Here is a 17,927-nt window from a genome sequence, read left to right as displayed (position 1 = left end):
CCATTATGTCTAATTTATTTAATTTATTAGAGCCTTTTAACACTTATGCTTTCTGGCATTTTAATACAAATAATGTGATAAAAAGAATGTTTTATAGTTATTTATATGGCAAATAGTGTGGGGTGCTTGTGGGTATAAGAGCTCGACCGCAAAATAAACTATATGGGGCTGGTCTCCAAATGTTTCCTGGGCTCCTTTTCATTCCCAGTCCGGTCCTGCGTATTCCCCTCCAGGTTCCCCCCCACTATGTGCGTTCTGGAGCTAGCCATGCCCTTAAGTGAAGCCATTCCCCCTCAAGATGGAAAACTCCAGGTAGCCTACTTGGGAATGTTCCCAGGTATCGGCACTGCCTTTGCTGCCCAGCTGACCTAACAGGATTTACCTCTGCGGCTACCATCCATTTAGCTGAGTGCTGGAATGTCCCAGTACTCCCCATCAGAAGGGCATGTGGCTCTCAGTTAAGTTACCATAGTGGTTGTGCCATAGTACAAATCCAAAGTGCAACTATTCCAGTCACAAGGGAGAAATCTGAACTCCCCAAGCAGCCCCCTGAGCAGCAGCGTACCAAGAAGCCTGGTAGCCCAACAGGACACACTTCCCCAGGCTTTGCAAAAGAGGGACAGCCACATCACTCGAACTGCAGCCTAGGTCAGAAATTGCTGTTTACTATAAGTTGTTATGAACAGTTCCTGTAATCTGTTTATTCTTTTGTGACAAAACTTTATTTACCAAACAAATAAATGATAAATATGAGAAAATCAGCTGGAATTAGCATTGACTTAAACTGAGCAACGTTCAATAAATGAATCACATCTTTTTTTATTTTCTGGATCCGAGGTGACATCTAGTGGAAAAATAAATATTTTTTTTAAAATGATTGTATGTGTGACGTGAGATATACAGTGAGATATACATAGTTCAATTTTGGGCTGTAAATTTTCCTTTCTGAGCTTAATGTGACCTCTAGTGGTCATTAATAAAAATACTATTTTTGACAGGAAAATGTATTCTAGTTTTTAGGGCATCCTATAAAAAACAGGATGGCTGTAGATCTAAAAATAAAAAAATTAATTACTGGTATACGATGCTTTTACAAAATTAAGAATATCTTTAAATTTCACTTTTCATTTATTTCATTTGTTTTATTTACCCCTTTACAACTTCACATGAGCAAGTACAAACCCAAATGAACATTTGGCACAATTAGCAACTTAATAGTAGGGGATGGGTAACTTAATATAAAATAATAAAAAATAATTCCCTATGGGATAAATGGATTTAATATTGTAAACAATAAAGTTACCCGATAAAGTAACTAAAATCCAGCAACCATGAATAAGTGAATATTTCAGAAAATAACAGTGTGCAAAATTCTTTTAGAAGATGCTGAAATGTGCATGAAATTTCAAAGGACTGTCACTTCCATCAAATGTATCCATGTATGAAACCATGTATCCATACAGTTGTCACAACTGGAGTAAAATGTTATTATCAACTGGCAGTATATACAATATACCATATTTGCTCGATTATAAGACAAGGTTTTTTCAGAGCAAATGCTTTGAAAAATACCCCTTGTCTTATATTTGATGTCGTCTTACAATCAGACCTCAAATAGAGGCCTGATTACAAGACTAAGATCCAGATCCCCTGCAGCGCTGGGATCCAGCGCCCTGGATCCTCCTCTCTGGCAGCCGGTGCCCATCTGCACGATGCGCACAGACATCCCTCGCTACTGCCGGCACTTCCGCCGGGGCTTCTATGACTGAGCACCGGCATCACATGACCTTCCAGTGCTCCACCATAGAAGTCCTGGCGGAAGTACCGGCCAGGAGCAGGGGAGGTTGTCTATGTGAATCGCGCAGACGTCCATTGGAATCCCCAGCAACGCTGCAGGGGACCTGGATCCTCCTCTCTGGCAGACGGTGAACGTCTGTGCAATGCGCGTAGACAACCTCTGCTGCTACCCAATGTGACAGAACCCTCCATCACTGGGGCCCCTGAAGAGGCCTGATAGCCTCCCCCCTATCGACTATGGGCCCAGGCCTTGTAGAGACTCCTGTTTGTGGATACAGGGGTTCAGTTTCTGCTGATTTTCCCCATGTTTTTTTTTTAAAAAACTTCCGGCACCACATGACCAGCGGAAGTCGTGGGAACAGTGGAGGTTGTCTGCGCCACGTCCACCGGCTGCCCTCACTTGACACCAGGGAGTCTGGTGGGCAGGTTGGCAAATAAAAGGAAATAAAACCAAAAATGTATTTTTCTCAAGCATAGTTTTTATTAAATATGAAAAATAGAATATTTACTAATAAAACTTTTTTCCTATAGGGTAGTCTTATATTCAGGCTTTTTCTTTTTTTCTAAATTAATATTCAAATGTTGGGGGGTTATCTTATAATCGAGCGAATTCGGTAATATAAAGTACTTAGCTGTCAGTAGTTTAACTTCCGCAATTAAATAGATGTTGGAAAAACATTGGTACCTACTTAAATAACCAACAGTTACACTATGTAGGGGACATAATATTAGGGATCTATTGGCACATTCACACATTGAAGTTATCATGGTTCTCCTTAGTCTATGAGATGGGCTATGAAAACTATCAGAGATGCGCATATTGTGTGAGTAATGCCATGTTTAAGCTATGGGAGCAGGTTCATATATATACTTTCTTACCTGCCAAGATAAACTGGAACTAACATACAACATTCTCCTCTTATTTTTACTAAACGCATGTGATAAAACCCAATTCTGTGTGTATTCCTCTTTGGATTCCGGTGATCTGAAGTTCTGAAAGAAAAATGGTTAAGCTTCTTTACATTAACTTACTAAAGTACACTACATACACAAAGTAACTTCTCTTTTATTATCACCACATTGTTATATATTTTATTTGAGAGAAGATTGATCTACCCTCTCCCTACCCCCCATTCTCACTATCTACCCTCTCCCTACCCCCCTTCTCACTATCTACCCTCTCCCTACCACCCCTTCTCACTATCTACCCTCTCCCTACCCCCCCTTCTCACTATCTACCCTATCCCTACCCCCCTTCTCACTGTCTACCCTCTGCCTACACCCCTTTGTAGAAGTCCTGCGGTGGGATCGCAAGGCCTCTGTCTCACTGCTCTTCTGCGGTGCGCGCGGCTTCACTGAGCGCCGGCATATGACGTCACCCGAGACAGACGCCTCACGCTCCCATCACTGCAGTTGGGGCAGAGCTGAGGCAGGTGTCGGCGGCGACAGGGAGCAGAGGAGACAGAAGATGCTGATAATAGTCATATTGCAGATGATGGTACAACTACTGGGGTCGCAACTGCGCCTGGGCCCTGGGGTTCTGCCCTTCAGGGCCCCCCTGACTGGCAGAACTCCAGGGCCCAGGCGCAGTCGCGACCCCTGCGACCCCAGTAGTTCCACCACTGGTCACTGACAATCTGATGCGGAACAGATTAGTTATAACATTCCACCCTTCACAGCCTGGTATACACACAACCTTGTGCTGCTCATTTCCATCAGCATCCACTAGTGGCCACCCTTGTCACTCTGAACCACTCAGAGTGATTATCATGTCCAGCTGTACTTTATTACCTGATTAAGCCAGCCTATATAAACCTGCCCAGCCCTTCAGTCTGGGCCTTGACATTAATGTAACAGGATTGCCTGTTCTGGTTCCTGTTCTGGTTCCTGTTCTGGTTCCTGTTCTGGTTCCTGTTCTGGTTCCTGTTCTGGTTCCTGTTCTGGTTCCTGTTCTGGTTTCTGATCTGTTCCTGTTTTGGTTCCTGATCTGTTCCTGTTTGGTTCCTGATCTATTCCTGAGATACGGCCAGCGCCCCACAAGTGGACTCCAAAGCTGAGTACCCTGCAAGTGGGCAATCTGCCGTGTCTGCCCAATCCAGAGGGCTTCCTGCCGTGTGTGCCCCATCCAGAGGGCTTCCTGCCGTGTCTGCCCCATCCAGAGGGCTTCCTGCCGTGTCTGCCCCATCCAGAGGGCTTCCTGCTGTGTGTGCCCCATACAGAGGGCTTCCAGCCAAGATACTTTCCTTGTTTATATGTTGTACCATCATCTGCAATACGACTATTATCAGCATCTTCTGTCTGTGATTTATTTCCTGCACCTGTCTGTAACAACCCCAAGCCATCATGCATCGTGGGGTACAGACAGAGCCCCTCGTATCCCCTGCACCTGGGCTCCTATCAGACCTGATCACCCTGTCAGTGACATTAGTCTGAGTGGTAGAGGTCACATGTCATTGATTTTTTTCATCCCGCTGAGTGCACAATTTCGAATTTACTCTTAGGACAGACGCTCTCTAATTATAGAGAGGTTGGGATTATAATATAGCCAACTAGATAGGCAAGGGGATTAACAATATACTTACCTACCAGGCATTTTAGGGAGTTAGGGTCTCAGTTGTACCAGCTTGATTAGGTTATTGAATCTCTTTTCTTCTAGTCGTAGCTCACACTAGGGATGATTATCTTTTTTCCCATTACTTTCTGTATTAGCAGAATAAACAGCGATTTAAACAGTTTCTTTTTATTGTCTTCTGATTTTGTGAATGATTATTTGGGATTCAATTCACACTGAGTGTACCCCTATGATTTTTTTTTTATTAATATATATTATACAGCTATAAAAGTACAATAGTTAACTATATTTGTGCTTTGCGTTTAACTTTTTACAAAAGATACAGTAGGTGTCACGTTCACATTAGTACAGGTGTTTTTTGCCAAAAATAATATTTGTAGTAAACAACTTTGAGTGACATGTTCAAAGCCTTGCAGATGTCCATTTGAAGTAAACAAATTTGAGTGACATAGTCAAGGTCAAAACGCGTGGCGACACCAATTTTTACCGAAGACAATGGGTATATAAGATAAACATATTAAGTTTGATTTACAAATCTCAATCCATTTATTTTATTATACTCTCAATTATTCATTGTAACAGGAACCAGGGTGACCACACTTTATGCGTGGCCATTGTTGCCGTCTTCCTCTTGTTAATTTTGCCTATAAGATTGGTAGCCAGTCTGGTCCTCAGAGTAAATATGTTCGTCTGGGAAAAATCTCCATACCTCCAAACACACAGCAGAGTACACAGTCCAAAAGCAGGGAAAAGCACACTTTATGCAGGTAAATAAGGGCTTTAAAGCAGACAAAGACAATAAAAGGACATAGACACGCATTCTAATTGGGTGTCTAAACAGAAACTAATGAGAAAGGAAAGAGTGTGACTTGGAACCATAATACCACTTAAAGACAAACCAAGAAACATAGAAACATAGAAACATAGAAAGTGACGGCAGATAAGAGCCAGAAGGCCCATCCAGTCTGCCCAACCTCTGAGTACTCTCCTTTAGTACTTGCCCTTATCCTATATCTAGCTTGGCATTATGCCTATCCCATGCTTGCTTAAATGACTTTACTGTATTAACATCTACCACTTCCACTGGGAGGCTATTCCATGCGTCCACTACCCTTTCCGTAAAGTAATATTTTCTGATGTTACCATTAAACCTTTGCCCCTCTAGTTTATGCTTGTGTCCTCTTGTTGTGGTTTTATTTCTTCTTTTAAATAAACTTTCTTCCTTTACTTTGTTGATTCCCTTTAAGTATTTAAATGTTTCTATCATATCCCCCCTGTCCCGTCTTTTTTCCAGGCTATATAGGTTAAGATCCTTTAACCTGTCCTGGTAAGGTTTATTTTGTAATCCATAAACCATTTTAGTAGCCCTTCTCTGCACTTTCTCCAACATATCTATATCCTTCTGGAGATATGGTCTCCAGTACTGTACACAATACTCCAAGTGAGGTCTCACCAGTGATCTGTACAGCGGCATGAGCACTTCCCTCTTTCTACTGCTAATACCTCTCGCTATACAACCAAGCATTCTGCTAGCATTACCTGCTGCTCTACTGCATTGTCTACCTACCTTTAAATCCTCAGAAATAATTACCCCTAAATCCCTTTCCTCACACGTTGAGGTTAGGACAGTACCAAATAGTCTATACTCTGCCCAGGTGCATTACTTTGCATTTATCCACGTTAAATGCCAATTGCCACAGCTCTGACCATTTTTCCAGCTTACCTAGATCGTTTGCCATTTGGCTTCTTCCTCCAGGAACATCAACCCTGTTGCAAATTTTTGTGTCGTTGGCAAATAAACATACCTTTCCATCAACACCATCTGCAATATCACTAATGAAAATATTAAAGAGAATGGGTCCAAGTACAGATCCCTGAGGTATCCCACTGGTAACAAGACCTTGTTCTGAATATACGCCATTGACTACAACCCTCTGTTTTCTGTCACTCAGCCACTCCTTAATCCATTCAACAACATTGGGATCTAAACCCAGAGATTGCAGTTGCAGAACCTATTATAAGACACCAAAAGGAACCAACAGTACTAAGGGATATAGTAGGAAAGGCCCAAATCAGGGGGGGATTATGCAGAGTGACCACTAGCCCTCTAACTTGTAAAAAGATACTTCTCAGGAATGTGCACAGACATTAGGTCCTGTGGATGCCTCATCATTTCCTGCATTTATTATGAATAGAGGGACCTTACCGTTTAAATTCAAATTATTTCTACGGTGCATGTATCATAAGCTCTGCTAAATCCTGAAAAAAAATTGGTAATAAAGGTCTGGACTGCATTCAGGGCTGGCCTTAGGTGTTCAGGCGCCCTGTGCGGACTACTTCTCTGGCGCCCCCCCTCGACAAAAAAGAAAGGGAAAAAATCTAATTTTAATTATTTATGTGCAAGTGCAAACAAGTACAAAAATGAAAATATTAAAGAGAATGGGTCCAAGTACAGATCCCTCAGGTATCCCACTGGTAACAAGACCTTGTTCTGAATATACGCCATTGACTACAACCCTCTGTTTTCTGTCACTCAGCCACTCCTTAATCCATTCAACAACATTGGGATCTAAACCCAGAGATTGCAGTTGCAGAACCTATTATAAGACACCAAAAGGAACCAACAGTACTAAGGGATATAGTAGGAAAGGCCCAAATCAGGGGGGGATTATGCAGAGTGACCACTAGCCCTCTAACTTGTAAAAAGATACTTCTCAGGAATGTGCACAGACATTAGGTCCTGTGGATGCCTCATCATTTCCTGCATTTATTATGAATAGAGGGACCTTACCGTTTAAATTCAAATTATTTCTACGGTGCATGTATCATAAGCTCTGCTAAATCCTGAAAAAAATTGGTAATAAAGGTCTGGACTGCATTCAGGGCTGGCCTTAGGTGTTCAGGCGCCCTGTGCGGACTACTTCTCTGGCGCCCCCCCCTCGACAAAAAAGAAAGGGAAAAAATCTAATTTTAATTATTTATGTGCAAGTGCAAATAAGTACAAAAATAAATAACTGGAAACACTGGTGACAATAATGTACCTTAAATACATTAAATATAGGAATAAAGACAGCTAACAGTGCAATCTTTGTAACAAAAACATTTTCCCTTTAAATATTGAAAAAATTGGACCCTAGGCAATTATTTCCTTTGCAGCACCTCCACCATCCCTAGCATGCAATCACTCCCTACACTCCCACACCAAAAAAAAAAAAATATATATTTTCCACACTGACTGCAGATTAGGGGAAGACTGCGAGAGTCAGTGCAGTCTTCCCTCCTTCTGACTCAACCGTGACTTTAAAATGTCTCTCCCGTACTCTTCCCCAGAGTCCTTTTGTCCCCTCATTCACTAAGCCACACCTCTCTTTTCATTGCAGGTATAGTCCAACAGATAAACACACATACCCAGCTTTGCAGGTATGGATCAACTGGGGATTACATGCAAACTCAGTAGGAAGAGTGACGGAACTCGGTGATGTACTCCTCCACTGGTCTTTTCCCTTGTTTGAGGGTTCTTAGAGTAGAAGTGCTGGATGATGCTCTGAAGGGATCATCGTAGAGTGTGTTGAGTGCTTGCCAGAAGGAAGGCCAAGATTCCAGAACCGAGTTATGGTTATGGATAAAATTGTGCGCCGACATTTGAGGTTCCCCGGCCAGCAGAGAGATAACTATGAACCTTCACATAGTCGGTAGCATAGGTTCTGGGCTTCAGTTTAAACATGATCTGGCAGGAGGTGATAAATGAACGGTACTTAGTACGATCACCGGCAAAGCTCTCGGGTAGAGGTATAGATGGTACCAACGCAGAAGCTCCCTCCGGGGGAGGTGCAGGAGGGGTGGCAGCAGCTTCAGATGCAGCGCCTTGATGAAGCTGAAGTTGGTGCACCTGTTGCCTAAGGTGATGTTGGCTGGTTTGCATCTCTTGAAGGGATTGAGTCACAGCCGCCATTTGCTGAGCCAGGGCAGTGATGGCATCTGTGAGTCCTGTGGGTTCCATAAGGCTCCGTTATTATGTCAGAAGGGTAGATGATAAAGGATTCAGTGGATCTCAGTATGCAGGACAACAGGATAAGGCACTTAGTAGATAAGGCCCACGCAGAGTCAGGACACAAGCCGAGGTACGGAAGCAGGGAAGCACAATAAACTTGCTGCTCGGGGAAGCGCTGAGCGTGACGTCACCGGAGCGCGTTCCCCGCAAAGCAGAAGCTGGATGGGCAGTGGAAGGAGCTGCTGACTTCGCACCAGACCCGGTGCCCGCGGGTAGCACCCAGGTAGGTTACCACAGGTATAGATTAAAAAAAACTAAATTACAGGCATAGATCACAAGTTGCACACCTGAAAGCCAGCCCTGGTGTCCACATAGAATTTGACCAGCACCCAGATTGCACACACAAGTTACAGACCAGCCTGAGCCATCTTTGTCCCCAAACAGCCCAGCGTGAGTCATCTTTGTCCCCAAACACCCTGCTGTCCCATAAACACCCTACATGTGCCATCTTTGTCCCATAAACACCCTGCCTGTGCCATCTTTGTCCCACAAACACCCTGCCTGTGCCATCTTGGTCCCCAAAGCTTAAACACCCTGCTTGTGCCATCTTTGTCCCATAAACAGCCTTCTTGTGCCATCTTTGTCCCATAAACACCCTGCCCATGCCATCTTGATCCCCAAAGCTCAAGCACCCTGTTTGTGCCATCGTTGCCTTTCCCCAAATGACATATACATCTATCATACACACAAAACACTTATACAGTCACTCATTCAATCTCTCATTTACACAATTCCTTCACACAATTATTCATCCTCTCATTAATTCACACAAATCATTTACACATATTCATTAATACATTCTAACCATTCATCCACACATTAATTTATTAATTCTCTCTCATTCACGCAATTCATCCACACATTAATTAATTCATTATTTTTCTATTTCACACAAATTATACAGAGGTTAATAAATTTATTCTCTGACACATTCACAAAATTCATACCCACATTAATTCATTAATTCTCTTACTCATTCTCGGGGAGGGGGAAGCGTAGCGTGATGATGTGACGCACGCTTCAGGAGGAGGAGCCGAGGGGATCTCTCACGGTGGGAGCCACCGTGTAGACGGTTCCCACGAAGCTGGAGACGACTGGCGTGATATGAGGCTGTTGTGAGGCTGGTACAAGGCTGGGACAGTCCGGTGCCGGTCCCCCGACCGGACAGTAAGATCCGTCTGGGTATTGAGCGGGGAGACCTGGGACGGGCTGGCTGCCATTGGCTGTACCGGCCAGGAGCAGGAGAAATGCGCAGACCCTAAAGAACAACAACAACAACAAGCTGAAACGCCGCAAAAGAGGTCTGTTAACCTAATGGTGGTCTACTTTTGTTTGATACGAGCACCGATTGGAAAGCTGCAGATAAGTGATTTTATCTATACTTCTCACCCTGGTACGGTTAACTAAAGGCTAAATTAATCAAACAAGCGTTTAAATCCGACGTGTACTGTTACTAAGGAGGGAATATTAGCTACCAAAGCATAAATATTCGATTATCAAATCCATTTTTAAATTGCAAGATAAATATGCCTCCTAATCAACAGAACATGAAAACCAAAGAAAGAACCAAAAATCGATAAGGGCGCTTCAGTTTTTTTCTCTACTAGACAATCTAAAGAGATAATGAATTTCTCTCAAGCAGAATCATTTTCCTCAACGGAGGATGGAATATCTAGTACTACAATACCTGGCTCAATACCTATAATGCAAGATACATTAAGAAATGCTTTGGAGGACTTAATGAAAAATATAAAGCAAGAAATGTAGCGCTAAAGGAATCAAAGCTGAAATAGCCACTACGACAGAAAAACTCACAAAAATAGAAGCTAAATATGATTGTTTGGAAAAATAGCAGACAATTACGGCTCAGACCAATAGAAATCTAGAAGATAAATATATGGACTGTGAGACTGTGAACCCTGCTATGCATATCATACATATGGGTCACTGGGGTGGAGCAATTGGAGAGCAAGGTGGGCCAATGCTCTGTTCCCCCTTTCTGTGGAAAATCCATGCCGGCTTTTCCAGGAGGCTAGAAGTCTGCAGGATCTGGTCCAGGATTCCTATGGGGCCGGCATCAGGCACAGGTGCTGGGCATTAAAAACCCCTTGAGTCTGATAATCAGAGAGACTGTTGGGGGAAGAGGAAGTTTCCTGAGCTCCCAGGGCAAGGAGAGGCCCTGAAGAAGACTATCCCTGAGCCAAATGAGGCCTGGACCTTTTGTGTGCTGTCTGGGGGAGGTTTTCCAGAGCCTGGCTTAGCTGGATCTGGCTGGGAGGTTAAGTTAGTGGGTAATTAGGCTGGTCAGTGTGGGCCAGCATAGTTTAGTTAGAGAGGGCTCCAATTGGGAGCTAGGTTTTCTTTTTATGATTTAGTTTTGAGCGATTAAAAATAAAGCCTGTTTTGCTACAAGCTGGTGTTCCTGACTCTGATTGCCCTAGAGGACTGTGCTTCAGACCCCTTACTGTGACATTTATGACAAACAATTTAATAGAAAGATATCACCGTTTAAGGAAACCTTAAGAGGTTGCAGAGGATATACCTAGAGACAGAGCCGGCCTTAGGTGTTCTGGCGCCCTGTGCGGACTACTCGTCTGGCGCCCCCCCCATCCCAAAAAAAGAAAGGAATCAAAACTTGTAACAAAACCCCAATCACTATATACTACGCCAAACATTGATGTGGTGTAGGCCTACCACTTCATTGTCTGGCTTAGTAGTAGGGATGCACCGAAACGAATTCTGGACTGAAACCAAAAGTGCAGTATTTACCTGGCCGAAACCGAATATGACCCCCCCACACACACCATAACACATAACAAAACAATTAAATAACAATATTTATATATATATATGATTAACAGCAATCACATTCTTATCATGCCCGCAGATTCCAGGATGTACTCGTAGACTACTTGGCATGATAGGAGTATGATTGCCCTATGTACCCCATCTCACTCCATTCTCCCTATCTACCCCCTCCTAACTATCTACCCTCTCCCTCTTTGAAGTTCACTTACCTTTCAGAAGTCCTGCGGTGAGGGTGCAAGGCCTCTGCCTCCCAGCTCTGCCACTGTATGGAACAGTATAGAGTGATGGGAGTTATGATGTACTTTAGAGCATAATTATATAATGAAAAATACATTGGAAATGGTACAGCATAACACCCATCACTCTCACACACTTACCAATCCACACACATACCAATCCACACATATATACCAATCCACACACACATACAACAATCCACACACATACACCAATCCACACATATACACCAATCCACACATATACACCAATCCACTTTACACATATACACCAATCCACACATATACACCAATCCACACATTACACCAATCCACTCCACACATATACACCAATCCACATATATACACCAATCCACACACACATACCAATCCACACATATACACCAATCCACACATATACCAATCCACACATATATACCAATCCACACATATACACCAATCCACACGCATACCAATCCACACATATATACCAATCCACACACGTATACACCAATCCACACATATACACCAATCCACACATATATACCAATCCACACGCATACCAATCCACACATATACACCAATCCACACATATATACCAATCCACACATATACACCAATCCACACATATATACCAATCCACACATATACACCAATCCACACATATACACCAAACCACACATATACACCAATCCACACATATACACCAATCCACACATATACACCAATCCACACATATACACCAATCCACACATATACACCAAACCACACATATATACTAATCCACACATATACCAAACCACACATATATACCAAACCACACATATATACCAAACCACACATATATACCAAACCACACATATTTACTAATCCACACATATACACCAATCAACTCTCACTGTCACTCTATGCTTTCCTACCTTTCCTCTTTCAGTTTCTTTGCCTCCTCTTCGCTCTTCTTCTTAGTTCTTCTGTCTTCTCTTCTTCCGGGTCAGAGGGCACGGAGACCGGTGGGCGCGGCTTCAGTGCTGTGCGCCGGGATCTGACAGCAAACCCCGGCGCACAGCAGCTGTTGCCGCGGGGATCACAAGGGAGCGGTATCGGAGGTCTGTTAAAGACCTCCGATACCGCTCCCTTGCGAGCCTGCTCCTCCAGCGGCGGACATTACTGTCCGTCTCTGGAGGGGTGCCGGGTGCCCCCATACTGGCGGCAGCGGACCCCGCGGCGGCAGTGGCGTCGGACCGCGCTGCGGCGGCGGTGGTCCCCGCGGCGGCGCCCCCTGGAGTGTGGCGCCCTGTGCGGTCGCACAGGTCGCACACCCCAAAGGCCGGCCCTGCCTAGAGATGTCATAGTCTCATTTACTTCATATCACCTCAAGGAAAGCATTCTAAAAGCTGGAAGAAACAAGTTATTTAAAAATCCAAGATCTCTAGGCATTCAGATCTACAGAGACTTATCTCTTTCAACAAGGAATTGGGGTTGTTCTTTTCAACAGGATTTAAGACTGTTACACGATAAAAACTAGACTTGTGCATTTGTCTTTGGGCGAACATGAAAACGAGCACGAAGAGTCCGTTTTTTTGTTCGTTCCGAAGGAACGTAGAACAGAATACAGCGCTGGCAAAACGTAGGCAAAGACGAAGGCTCACAAACACAAAGAATCGAAGATTCTTCGCGATAGTCTTCGTTTTTGCTGTGCAGCCGCCAAAATTTCAAACAGGAGTGAACTGATCCTCATCTGTCCAATCAGCTCGCTCTTGTGTCGTCACGCTAAGGGTCTCATCCAATGCCTTTTGAATTCTGAAACCGCCTTTATAAGACCAGAGCTTGTCTGAGTGATCCATTCATTTTTCGCTGTGACTGCTTTGGCAACACTGCTGTGCTGCATCCGAACATTACAGAGAGAGATAGTTCTGTTCTGTGTGAGACTGGTAAGCCTCAGCCTGCCATTTCTCACAGTGTACTCTTCCTCACTGCAGCTCTTTAGTTTGTGCTTTGTTTTAGCAACAGCAAGAGACCAAGTCAATTTTTCTTAATTAATAATATTTAATTTTATTTAATTTGTTGTGCTCACCTCAGTCCATCAGTGAAGTGAACATGTTGGGCTAGTGAGTGCAGCCGGCAGTGAAGCTAACTGTTTTCCTATGACATTTTATTTTCTAACTTCTTTTCAAGAAAGATTGACTGTGTGACGACAACAACTAAGCAAAGCTTCAAGGTACTAGCTGTAGTACTAAAATAATTCTAATCTTTAATCTTAATCTATAATATATTATATTATATAACATAATATAAATTCTAATTCATAATCTATATTTTTCTATCTATAATCCATAATATAAGTAATTCTTCTAATATATATTATATAACATAATATAATAAATTCTAATTCATAATCTATAATATATCTATAATCCATAATATAAGTAATTCTAATCTATTAATATTATATAACTTAATATTAATGTCACGTGCAAGTAAATAGGAGACACCGTAGTCAGGTAGGACTCCAAGACAGAACAAGTTCAGACAAGCCGAGGTCAGGATTCCGGAGAGCAGGATAGCCAATAAAAGTAGCCGAGGTCGGGATTCAGGAGATCAGGATAAACGATAAACAAGCCGAGGTCAGGATACAGCAAAACAGCGTAGTCAGGTGAGCCGAGGTCAAACACAGGAATCAGGACAGTAAACGCTACCTGGGTGCTAGCACAAGTCATAGACGACCATCAGAAGGCAAGGTGTAACAGGTCTGAGGGGTTTAAATGGAGAACCGCGGAGGAAGTCAGAATCTCCCATCAGCCCCTCATGACATCACTTCCGTTGTCCGTAAATCGCGACCATTTTGAGTGTGGCGAAGTCTCCCTTCATAAAGGCCTGCAATTAGGGAGCGCAGTAGCCGGGCGCCGTGAGCCAGGAGGTTTGCCTCTCCTGCGCGGCACCTCGGAGGACGTCAGCGGAAGTGGCCGTGCGGTGGAGGGGGTCTCCCTCGTGGCGGCTGCTGCGGAGGTGGCCGTGCGTTGGAGGGGGGTCTCCCTCTCCTCCGTGGTGGCTACTGTGGAGGTGGCCGTGCGTTGGAGGGGGTCTCCCTCTCCTCCGTGGCAGCTGCTGTGGAGGTGGCCGTGCGTTGGAGGGGGGTCTCCCTCTCCTCCGCGGCGGCTGTTGCGGCAACGTGGGAACCGAGGACAGGTGAGTAACAATTAATTAATAAATCATATACTGAATCTGATTTAACCTCACTTTAGCTTAGTGGGCTTGAGAGCGTCTGCCTAGAGTTAGACTTAGCTAAAGTTAGCATAGTAAGGAAATATAGCTTTAGCATAGTAGTAGGCTAGGCTCTTAGGCCCGTGTAAATTCAAATTAAAAATAAAATACTGCTAGTTAATATAAATAGTTAATCTTGAGTTAATAATTTAAATAATTTGAGCACTTTGGCAGATTGCACACAACAGCACAGTGCAGTTGTGCATAGTTTTACTTTTTCAGCCGTAGCACTGAAGAGAACTTCCTCTAATTTTTTTGTCTTTAATTTTTTTTTTTACATTTTTTAAATGGATCCTTCTTTTGGGACTAAGGAGGGACAAGCTCCATCTACCACCACCAGTTCTAAGATCAAGCCTTTGCGTCAGTCTAGTCGGCCAAGTAGGCCAAGCTCTCGCTTATCATTTGGGAAGCATTGCTTGAAGGATCATCAAGTAAAGGAAAGGCACCAAAAGCAGGCAGTAGTAGTGCTGCTAGGCCCACAAGCTCTATGTTTTTTTACGGAAAGCCTAAAGCACCAGAAGCACGTTCAAAGTTAAAGGGTAGCACAACTAGTACTTCTAATGCTGCTTGGCATTTTGCAGTTGCATTTAGCTTGGACACACAAGCGAATCCTGAGCTGGGGCGAATCTCCTAAGTGACATCTCTAAGTGAGGAGTTACAAGCAAAGAAGGAGAGTATATTTATATCTATTGCAAGGGGAGCACTGTGTTTTGTTTGTGGTATTCAGAGTAAAGATGTCCTCCATGTTTGACAATGCGGTCAGGTGTACATCTTGCTCAATGTATGCAATCCTTGATCAGCGCTTTGAAGGTGCATATTGCTGTGCGAGATGTGTGCAGGTTGCTCATTTGGAAGCACAAATCCTGAGTCTAGAGGAGCAACTGGCAACACTGAGATCTATTGACAACTTGGAGAGGAGTCTGCTGCTCACTGAGCAAGCTCTCTCGCGGGTAGAGGTGGGGGTGGATAGCGGGATGGAGGTACAAGACAGTCAGGCAGCTAGCTGGGTTACAGTTAGAAGGCGGGGTAGGGGGAAAAGCGCCAGGGAGGCTAGTCCTGATCTAGCACACCCCAACAAGTTTGCCCAGATGGCAGATGAGGGGGATGTTAGTTCAGAGTTAGCAGTACTGCAGCAAGTCACTGCCTCTGACCTCCAGAGCGGTGTCTGCTCCAGTAAGGAGGGAAGGAGGAGCACAGGGCAGGCCAGACAGGTGCTGGTAGTGGGGGACTCTATTATTAGGGGGACAGACAGGGCGATCTGTCACAAAGACCGGGATCGCCGAACAGTGTGTTGTCTGCCTGGCGCTCGAGTTCGGCACATCGCGGATCGGGTTGACAGATTACTGGGAGGGGCTGGAGAAGACCCAGCTGTCATGGTGCACATTGGCACCAATGACAAAGTAAGAGGTAGGCGGAGTGTCCTTAAAAATGATTTCAGGGACTTAGGTAGCAAGCTCAAGGCAAGGACCTCCAAGGTAGTATTTTCTGAAATATTACCTGTACCACGTGCCACACCAGAGAGGCAGCGGGAGATTAGGGAGCTAAACAAGTGGCTCAGAAGCTGGTGTAGGAAGGAGGGGTTTGGGTTCATGGAGAACTGGGCCGACTTCTCTGTCGGATACAGGCTCTACGGTAGGGACGGGCTGCACCTCAATGGGGAGGGTGCAGCTGTGCTCGGGGAGAAGATGGCCAGAAGGGTGGAGGAGTGTTTAAACTAGGGAAAGGGGGAGAGGGAAACTATAATATAGAAGGGGAAGATAGTGTAGATAGAGAGCTAGGGCTTATAAATGTACCTGGGGTGGAGCGGAGGGAGGGGTTAGAATAGTTAATAGGGATAGGCTTGATAGGAGAAAAAACCATACACCTCTAAATTGTATGCTTACTAATGCCAGAAGTCTGACCAATAAAACTGGTGAACTGGAGTTAATAATGTCTGTAGAAAATTATGACATAGTGGGTATAACAGAGACATGGTTGGATGATAGCTATGACTGGGCGGTTAACATACAGGGTTATAGTCTATTCAGGAAGGATCGAAAAAAACGAAAAGGGGGAGGGGTTTGCCTTTATGTAAAGTCCAGCCTAAAGGCCACACTGCGGGAGAATATATGTGAGGGAAATGATGATGTGGAGTCATTATGGGTAGAAATATATGGAAAGAAAAATAATAAAATACTGATCGGGGTTTGCTATAAGCCACCAAATATAATTGAAGCAGCAGAAGATCAATTATTAAAGCAAATAAACAAGGCAGCAAATCACAATGAGGTGGTTATTATGGGGGACTTTAACTATCCCGACATAAACTGGGAAACCGAGACCTGTGAATCTCATAAAGGAAACCGGTTTCTGACTATAAGTAAAGATAATTATCTGTCCCAAATGGTACAGGACCCAACCAGAGGGGGCGCTCTACTGGACTTAATATTAACCAACAGACCTGACAGAGTAACTAATGTGCAGGTCAGAGGGCACCTAGGAAATAGTGATCACAATATAATACATTATAACTTGTCGTTCAATAAGGGAACTCTTAGAGGAGCCACAAGAACTATGAACTTTAGGAAGGCAAAGTTTGATCAACTAAGAGAAGCCCTTAACACTGTAAATTGGGAAAATGTCCTCAAAAACAAAAGCACAGACACTAAATGGGAGATTTTTAAAAATATCTTAAATTCTCACTGTGAAAAGTACATACCGTATGGGAATAAAAGAGTCAGGAACAAGAGAAAACCAATGTGGATAAATAAAAATGTAAAGGTGGCAATAAATGGCAAAAAAAGGCATTTAAGCTACTAAAACAGGAAGGCAGTGAGGAAGCACTAAAAAGCTATTGGGAAAAAATTAAAATATGTAAAAATCAGATAAAAGCAGCAAAAGTGGAGACAGACTCATTGCCAAAGAGAGTAAAACAAACCCCAAAATGTTCTTTAACTATATAAATAGTAAAAAGGTTAAAAATGAAAGTGTTGGCCCCTTAAAAAGTAATGAGGGAGAAGTTATAGACGGGGATCAGGAAAAAGCTAATCTATTAAATATATTCTTCTCTGCTGCATTCACAGAGGAAAATGAAATGTCAGGTAATATACAGCAGGATGAGATAAATGCCCCAGTACATGTCGCCTGTCTAACCCAGGAAGAAGTGCAGTGCCGCCTAAAAAAAAATCAAAATAGACAAATCACCAGGTCCAGATGGCATTCACCCCCGAGTTCTAAGGGAGTT

At 43.6% G+C, this 17,927-nt stretch overlaps 1 long non-coding RNA gene across 1 annotated transcript in view; it reads left to right on the top strand.

The window, feature by feature from the left end:
* LOC128501899 (uncharacterized) overlaps window positions 1-17,656 on the top strand; it is a 108,684-nt gene extending 91,028 nt beyond the window's left edge. Inside the window, exon 2 of the long non-coding RNA XR_008355067.1 lies at window positions 17,488-17,656. This is a non-coding gene — a long non-coding RNA (uncharacterized LOC128501899). The remainder of the gene's footprint in view (window positions 1-17,487) is intronic.
* The last annotated feature ends 271 nt before the right edge of the window (window positions 17,657-17,927 follow it).

Source organism: Spea bombifrons, chromosome 7 (genome assembly GCF_027358695.1).
Source record: "Spea bombifrons isolate aSpeBom1 chromosome 7, aSpeBom1.2.pri, whole genome shotgun sequence".
Lineage (NCBI taxonomy): Eukaryota > Metazoa > Chordata > Amphibia > Anura > Pelobatidae > Spea > Spea bombifrons.
This window is presented reverse-complemented; position numbering and strand designations above follow the sequence as displayed.